The sequence below is a fragment of the Rousettus aegyptiacus genome, unplaced genomic scaffold, assembly GCF_014176215.1.
Source record: "Rousettus aegyptiacus isolate mRouAeg1 unplaced genomic scaffold, mRouAeg1.p scaffold_m13_p_5, whole genome shotgun sequence".
NCBI classification, from domain to species: domain Eukaryota; kingdom Metazoa; phylum Chordata; class Mammalia; order Chiroptera; family Pteropodidae; genus Rousettus; species Rousettus aegyptiacus.
The window spans coordinates 95383793-95391477 of record NW_023416308.1 but is presented as its reverse complement, the minus strand read 5'-3'; the positions used below and the strand labels follow the sequence as shown (position 1 = coordinate 95391477).

General features: G+C 41.7%; 1 non-coding gene across 1 annotated transcript; it reads left to right on the top strand.

Moving 5' to 3' along the window:
* Positions 1-4108: 4108 nt before the first annotated feature.
* LOC118603306 lies at positions 4109-4242 on the top strand. Its single transcript, XR_004951181.1, has one exon. It is a non-coding gene; the product is annotated as a small nucleolar RNA SNORA52 (small nucleolar RNA).
* Positions 4243-7685: the final 3443 nt, after the last annotated feature.

Here is a 7685-nt window from a genome sequence, read left to right as displayed (position 1 = left end):
AGACCTAAGTGAGTTACTCCAGCTCTCATGAGGAATATTGCCTTTACCACGGGACTTCTCATACTTACTCCTACTGATTGAGATTTTTCTTTCCCGAGGGCTCTATGCTCAGTCATGGTGGGATGCTGTCTATCCTGTTTCCATCACCACTTTAATCTCAGCACCCAGCACAACACCTGGAACATGTCATGTTGAAAACGACTTGAGACGGCGAGTCAAGCTATTTGTTTTGAAACTTGCCATCTCTGCTACGACCCCTCTTCCACTGAGTGAGCAGAGATGAAGGCCGACATCACCTTGGTGCCTCACAGTTTGTAACTGCAGTGGAACACTCGGGCTCATACCCTGCCGATTTTAACAGATCACAATCGTTCTCTCTTCCTTTGTGCTAAAATAAGGACATTTCTTCAAAAAAAGCAAACTCTACTATCTTCTTTGCATATGTTGCAAGTCTTATCATTATATTAAACAGTTAGATGAGAGTGGTTACCGGCATCTTCCTCAGACTATGTACCCTATTTTTAAGTGAAATCTCTCCTTAGAACCCCAAAAGAGCAAACACATAGTTATTTGCTAGTATAGCTGCATATTAAAATTTTAGATCAGATCATTTACTGGTTTTAAAATCAATGAGAGGAAGGCGAGTGGAAGCATTTGTGTTTTGCCTTGCGTTAATATTCATACAGAACACTTTTGAGTGTGTATTCCTTTGTAAATTATAGTTTTTAAAATAGTTTAGAATGTATTTTAAAATTAAATATATATCAAACTTGGGGGGAATCTATGCATACCTGTGTGGTACAGATTTGAAAAACACATCTGTGCCAGGCACAGTTCGAAATGTTTTGCCTGTATCAATTCCTCTACTCTCCAGAACAACCCCATCAGGCAGATAATAGTATCCTGATTTTATAGACAAGGGCCCTGAGACAGAGTTGTTAGTAATTTACCAACTTACGGTAGTAGAACCAGGATGAAATGCAAAAACAGACTCCATTTACTCTTTTAACAAATATTTTCGAGTGCCTACTATCTGCTAGGCACTGTTTTAGGCAACGGGCACACCACAGTGAACAAAATAGATAAAAATCCTTGTCCTGTGAAGCTTCCATTCCAGCATGTTCACTCTTACTCACTACACTGTACTACGGCTCTCCTCTCTAACTGGCTACCCTGATCTCTATGGGAAAACAGCAGGGTGATGAGAGAGCCAGAGTCAGAAATAGACAGGTTGGCTGAGAGCAGAAAGGTGAGTAGGAGCCGGCAAGGAAGGCAGTGAAGGAAGAGCATTGCAGGCACAAGAAACAGACAGAAAACCATGGAGCCCAGTAGCGTCTCAGCATCCTTACCACTCTCCTCGTTGCTGTCCTAGCCTACAAAGGGGTCAAAGTCCTTTCTAAAATGGGCTGCTGGTGAGCTTCACAGAGATTAATCCTAAACTGGCCTTAAATTTCCTTCTCAGTATCTTGCTGTAGCCCACCATTGTCCCCAGTCTCACCTTCTCCCTTCTTCCTACTCCGCCTTGGTGTCTAACTGAATCAGGTCTCTCACTTTTGGTCTTACTGCTTCCTTCCCCAGTTTATGATTCCTCCTCTTGATTCCTATCCCATGTACTCTCAGTATAAGAGTATGCAATTCTCTACATACTCATTTTTGTGTCCTCAGATTACATACAGCTTTACTCATTCCTGTAACATGCATTGAATGCCTATAATGTGCCATGCATAGTTAAAATGCTAGGTGTCTGTGGGAAGCTGAAAAATGGCCCATCCAAAGATATCCACATCCTAACCGCTGGAATCTGTGGTTGTTACCTTATATGGCAAAAAGATTACAGATATGATAAAATTAAGGATCTTGACACAGAGAGATTTTCTGAGATTATCCAGTTGGGCCTTAAATGCAATCACATGTATCTTCGTAAGAAGAAGACAGTAGGAGACTTTGATATATACAAATAAGAAGATGATGGGAACACAAAGCAGACAGAGATTTCAAGAGCTGGACCTTGAAAATTGGAATGATATAGTCACAAGCCAAGGAATGCTGGCAGCCAACAGAAGTTGGAAGAGGCAAGGAATAGATTCTCCCCTGGAACCTCTAAGAGATTATGGCCTCAATTTTGGACTTTTGGCCTTCAGAACTGTGAGAGAATAAATTACTGTTGTTTTAAGGCACCAATTAGTGGTAATTTGTTACAGTAGTCTCAGGAAACTAATACAGTACCCTTTCTCTGGTTACTCCTTAGACTTCCCAAAGCCATTCCTACCAGTTTCCACAGTGTATATTAACTGTGCATTTCCATGTTCTCCATTGAAAACTCCTTGAAACCAGGGACTGGCACCTTTTCATCTTCATATATCCATGGCATTTTATGTAGTACTTGACATATTATAGCTCAATACATTTTTGCTGAATGAATGAATAAACTATAATGGAGCATTATAGTGTTATTTAATTTTTTTATATGTGACAGTATTGTCTTTTCAATTAGACTGTGAGAAACCATGGCTTTGCATCATCTGAGGTGCAAAGCACAATATGGTGGACTGTTCCCAGCTGAGGGATGACACAGAGGTTTCATCTCCCATGATCAGTAAGGGCTGCCTGGATACTCAGTGAAATAGGACACCTTGAACAATTAATTATGTCTGTCATAGATGTGATACTAGAGAGGGGTGTATATGAACATATACTTTGCCATCCCTGACCCAGCTTTTGTCCCATGGATAAGATTTCTCTTATCTAAACATGAAACAAATGATATTCCTGCCCTCCAGAATCTTAGAACTAAAATTTGGCATTTATAACTCACCCATGGTAGAAATAGCTTCTCATATTCTTGGTTCCTGCTGTGAAAATTGAACAGCGTGTGTTACTTTTTAGTTCAACATTTTCAACAACAGACCCTGTTCTAAGTGCTGGAACTGTTCAGTCCTGGCCTTCAAAGAGTTTGAAGACTAATAGAGAAGATAAACAGGTTTTAGACCAACCCAGGTAACCAGCGTGAAAGGGGCTACAGTGTGGGTCTGTGAAGGCGTGGTGCATAATGGGCATAAATGTCTTAGGAGAAAGGGAAGACTGAAACCTTCAGGCAAAGACCTTGGATTAAACCTGGAAACTGGCTCTTAAAGCACTGACTAGAGGGAGGGAGAAAAGTCATCCTGCTGCGGATCAGGAGCAAGTGTGTGTGACTCAGTGGCTCTCTGCCTTCAGCTCTGGGTCCCAAAGGAGGCCTGTGCTGTCTGGTTGATTTTGCAGTGAGCCTGGTAAAAATTTAGCATTTCAGTCACTCCCTGTCCCCTGAGCAGAGTTCCGGAAGCAGGATCAATAGGGAAACATCGTCAGCAGCTAGAGGATGCTATAAATCTTTTCAGCCCTGAACAGAAACATTTGGGAGGGGGCTGGCTGAGGCTGCTGGGAGGAGCTAACACAAAGCTTTGGAGTTCCATTCTAATGAGCACTTTCTGCTGCTTAAAGCTGTGTCGTTGGAGGCTGAGGGCAGGGAGCTGGTGTTGATGAGTCTCTGTTCAGACCATAGGGTGAAAACCAATGCTTTAACAGTTATTAAAATGCCCTTTTCCTTCAGCAGTTATTTGTCAAGAATATAATGTACATATGTCAAGACCTTAGGTACTACCACACAGATAAATGCTTCCTGCCATGCTTTGAATGTTTGCGCCCCTCTCCTCCAAATCCATATGTTAAAATCCTAATGCCCAATTAGAAGGTAGGATTTGGGGGTAGTGATTAGGTCACAAGGGTGGAGCCCTCAAGACTGATTAATGCCTTTATGAAAGAGGCCTGAGAGCTACCTTGCCCCTCCCACCACGTGAGGATACTACAAGAAGTCTGTAACCTTGAAAGGACCCTCACTCAACCATGCTGGCACCCTGATCTCAGACTTCCAGCCTCCAGAACTATGAGAAATAAATTTCTGTTGTTTATAAGTAACCAAGTGTGTGGTATTTTGTTATTGTACCCCAAACTAGGATACACCCCACCTACTTACCCATTCAAAGATACTGATGAGGTGCAGAGGACTCAGGCCATGGAGCAAAAATGATCTGGGGCAGAGCTTAGCCTTTCACCTCAAAAGCTATGATCTTGGTTCATCCTAACCCCTGCCGGTCCGTCTGTGGCCTGCCAGGTTTCCCTTGTGGACCAGAGCACCCTAGAAGCCTCATCCCAAGTAGTGAGCACAGCTTCAATGGGCTCGTGCCACGGCGCTTCTACACACTGGGGAGGGGAAAAAAAGAAAAATAAAAGCTGCATGATCTTAGGTGAGTTCATCACCACTCTGAGCTTCATCTTCTTCATCTGTAAAATGAGCATAAAAATAGTACCTATATTGCTGAATATATGTTAGAATGTAGAGGATCTTAGCCAAGTGCTTGGAAGGTAATTAATGTTAGTTACAAAGAACGTTTTTTGGGATGGAGGGCAGGTTTAATGTTTACTCTGGAGGTCAAGAACAGGTTGCAGAAGAAAAAGTACCAGCCATGCCTGGGTAAATGTCTCAGGGGATGAGTGTTTATTGACTTACGGTAAGATTGGAAAGCAGTAGGGTGCTTAATATCTGCTGCTCATCATTCACTAATTCAGCAGACATTTACTGAGCTAAAGCAAGCCAGGCACCCTGCTAGGACCTAGCAGTACCTAGATGATCAAGCATCTCCAGCGGTATCTTAAATTCTGTGAGAGCAAGGACAATGTCTGAAGTGTCTCCTGCTATAGTTCTAACATTTAATAGAGCTAGGTTAGTAAATATTAAATAAGTATTTTCTAATGAGATAAGTAGGTGTCGAATAATTATTTTTAATGCAAAATGGCAATAATAAAAATAATAGCTATCAGAAACTATGTGTGTCTGAATTTGGCTAAAAACTACCAGACGTCTCTCCCGAACCGCAGTGCCAGCTACTACTCCTCACTACTCCCTACCAGCAGTGGACGAGGACATTATATCTCTCATCTCCACCTACATTTGGCACTATGCAGCCTTTTAATTAATGCCAGTCTAAAATGTATAAAGTGATGGCTCATTTGTTTTGATTCGCATTTTTCTGATTACTAATACATTTGAGTAAAATTTCAAATGCTTGCTAGTCCTTTGGATTTTCTTTTCTGGAAATTGCCCGTTGGTATCCTTTGCCCAATTCTACTCCTGGGCATATATTCCAAACAGAGTCTCAAACACGACCATAGAGATCAATGCACAAAAATAGTCATGGCTGCTGTTCGCTGTGGTGGGGAGTTGGAGGCAGCACGAGGCCCTTCATTTAGAGTCGGTTGTTCTAGGTGGGGAATGATATCTTCAGGTACTCTGTGGCAATTCTAAGTGATTAACTAGATGTATAGGTAGCAGCATGATGCTTCTTAAAAGCATAGAGATGAGTGATAAAAGAAACAAACAGATCTATAAAAAAATGCTATTCATGGGGAAATTACAAATTTATGCAATTAAAATACCCACATGCGTGTGAGTGAGTGTGCGTATATTTTTTTATAGAACACAGAACATGTTAAACACATTACAGTGGTTTCTGTCGGGGTGGCAGGGAACAAGGGTGAAGTACCAGGATCAAAGGGAATAATGAAATAAATAAGAGAAAGGACCTTGGCGATGACAATATTGATGACAAGAATGGAAGAGTAAAAGTAATCCAATCCTGTGCACCTGAAATTGGATAATAGAATGGTAATTAATGGCTATGAATGCAATACTGTTTTATATTTCTATGGTTCTTTGAATCCTTCAAAGCATTTCACAGCTATTTTATTTGCTATCAGTAACAAGCAGCTCTATAGGGAAGATAGACATTCCTCTCCCAATGTAGAGAGAAAAAAATTCAGATAAGGGGGGATTAACTTTGCCTGAGAAGACACTAGGACCCAGAAACTTTCACTCAGAGACTGCCTTCTTTCCACTACAATAGATTGGTCAGACGCTGTCACTAGGATCCCTGAAGGCTGGTAAAATTTGAATCAAGCTCTTCATTTATCTTTCTTCACATCCCTTCCTGCCGAGTAAAAACCTATGTGCTTTAGTGGGCTTTCCACTTCCCTGTTACATCTCAGCTATTAAGGCTGTTTCACACATAGGGCTCCCATTGACCCTGGCTCTCTCCCTAATTGAACCCAAAGACTAAAACATCCTTTACAATAAGCACTTCTTTGTAATAGACAGATTTCCTGGACCCATAAAACAGCTTTTAGAAAGGGCGAGCTGTATTTAAGGAAGACATTAATATAGTGCCACAAAATGAGGTTTGCTGACATATGACTCTCTGAATAATTTACTTTAAATAAATTAACACTAGAATTTACATTTACCTTTGAAAGTCCAATTTACTGGAGACACTGAAGATGTGCTCCCTGGAGAATGGGAATAATGAAAAACACCAGCTTTTGTTTGACTGCCTTGCTAAGAACCATAGTGATGAAATGGCTACATTTTCTGGAGAACTCTCTCTCCCAGTTGACACTCGCTCAGACCATCCATTGGAAAGGCTTCCTGGTTTCCCCCACAGCCCTTCTGTTTGTCAACAAAATAAGTTTAGCACCATATGCGGGCCAGGAACAGGGGATAGCATGGAGGAAAGAAAACCCACTACAACTGAAAAGTTAATAATAATTATACTATAGCTGGAAGTTAGTGCTAAATTATTTGCATATGTTATCTCATTTCATCATTGTAAAAACTCTATGAAGTAGGATTTCAAATTAACCCCATTTGATCGATACAGAAACTGTGACTTAAATGGTTAATTTACTGAGGATCACATAGCTAGTAAATGGCGGCCTCGTACTCAAATGTAAGGAGCCTTAAGTCAGAGCCCGCACTTAGGTTTCACTTTTAAATACTTATCAAATTATCAATAATTTAAATATTCAAATTTACATGATCATTATAAAAAAATTGGAAAGAGAAAATATATATATTAAAAAAAAATCACCTTCTCTTACTACCCAGTGTTAGTTATTACCCAGAATACTCAGAGTTGATTGGTCATATTCTTTTTTCTTGTGAGAAGACTGCATTTCTGTTTTTCAGAGATTGAGCATATTTCTCTGTGCTTTAGGGGCTAGGGTGGGTAGCGTGGGCCTTTTATAGAGTAGAAAGGGAAAGCAGGGACCTTTTGGCCCGTTAAAATGAGTGCATGATTTATCTGTCCTTTCCAACTGGCGGCTGACCAAAGTGGCTGATGGGCATAGCAGGTTTCCTGGGCGCGTGCGGTTCCAGCATATGGAACTGCAGCGCTGCCACGGCCTGGCAATGGCGTCTCCCGCCCCTCGCTCAGGGCGTGGAACGGCCCTCGCCAGCGGAAGAACCAGGGGCAAGGAAGCTACCCAAATCCCTGTCCTAGAGATGGCGCCTGCAGGCGGTGCCGGGGCGCCCCGTCCCTACTCAAACGTGCAAGATCCACAGCAGAGGACGCTGGTGAAGAGCTTGCACTGTAAAATCAGAGCTGGGGTCCAATCTAGCTTTCCCATATTCGAACTGTAGGAATCTGGCAGATTACGCAACCTGCTCAATTTCTGTTTCCTCCGCTATGAAATCAGGCAGTAGAGTGCAGGAGTTCAGTGTGTGGGTACCAGATTCAAGCTCATGTTGCCGAATCCTGGGTAGCAATGGGAAAGCTAATTAGACTCTCTGAGTCTCTGTTTTTTCATGTATTAAA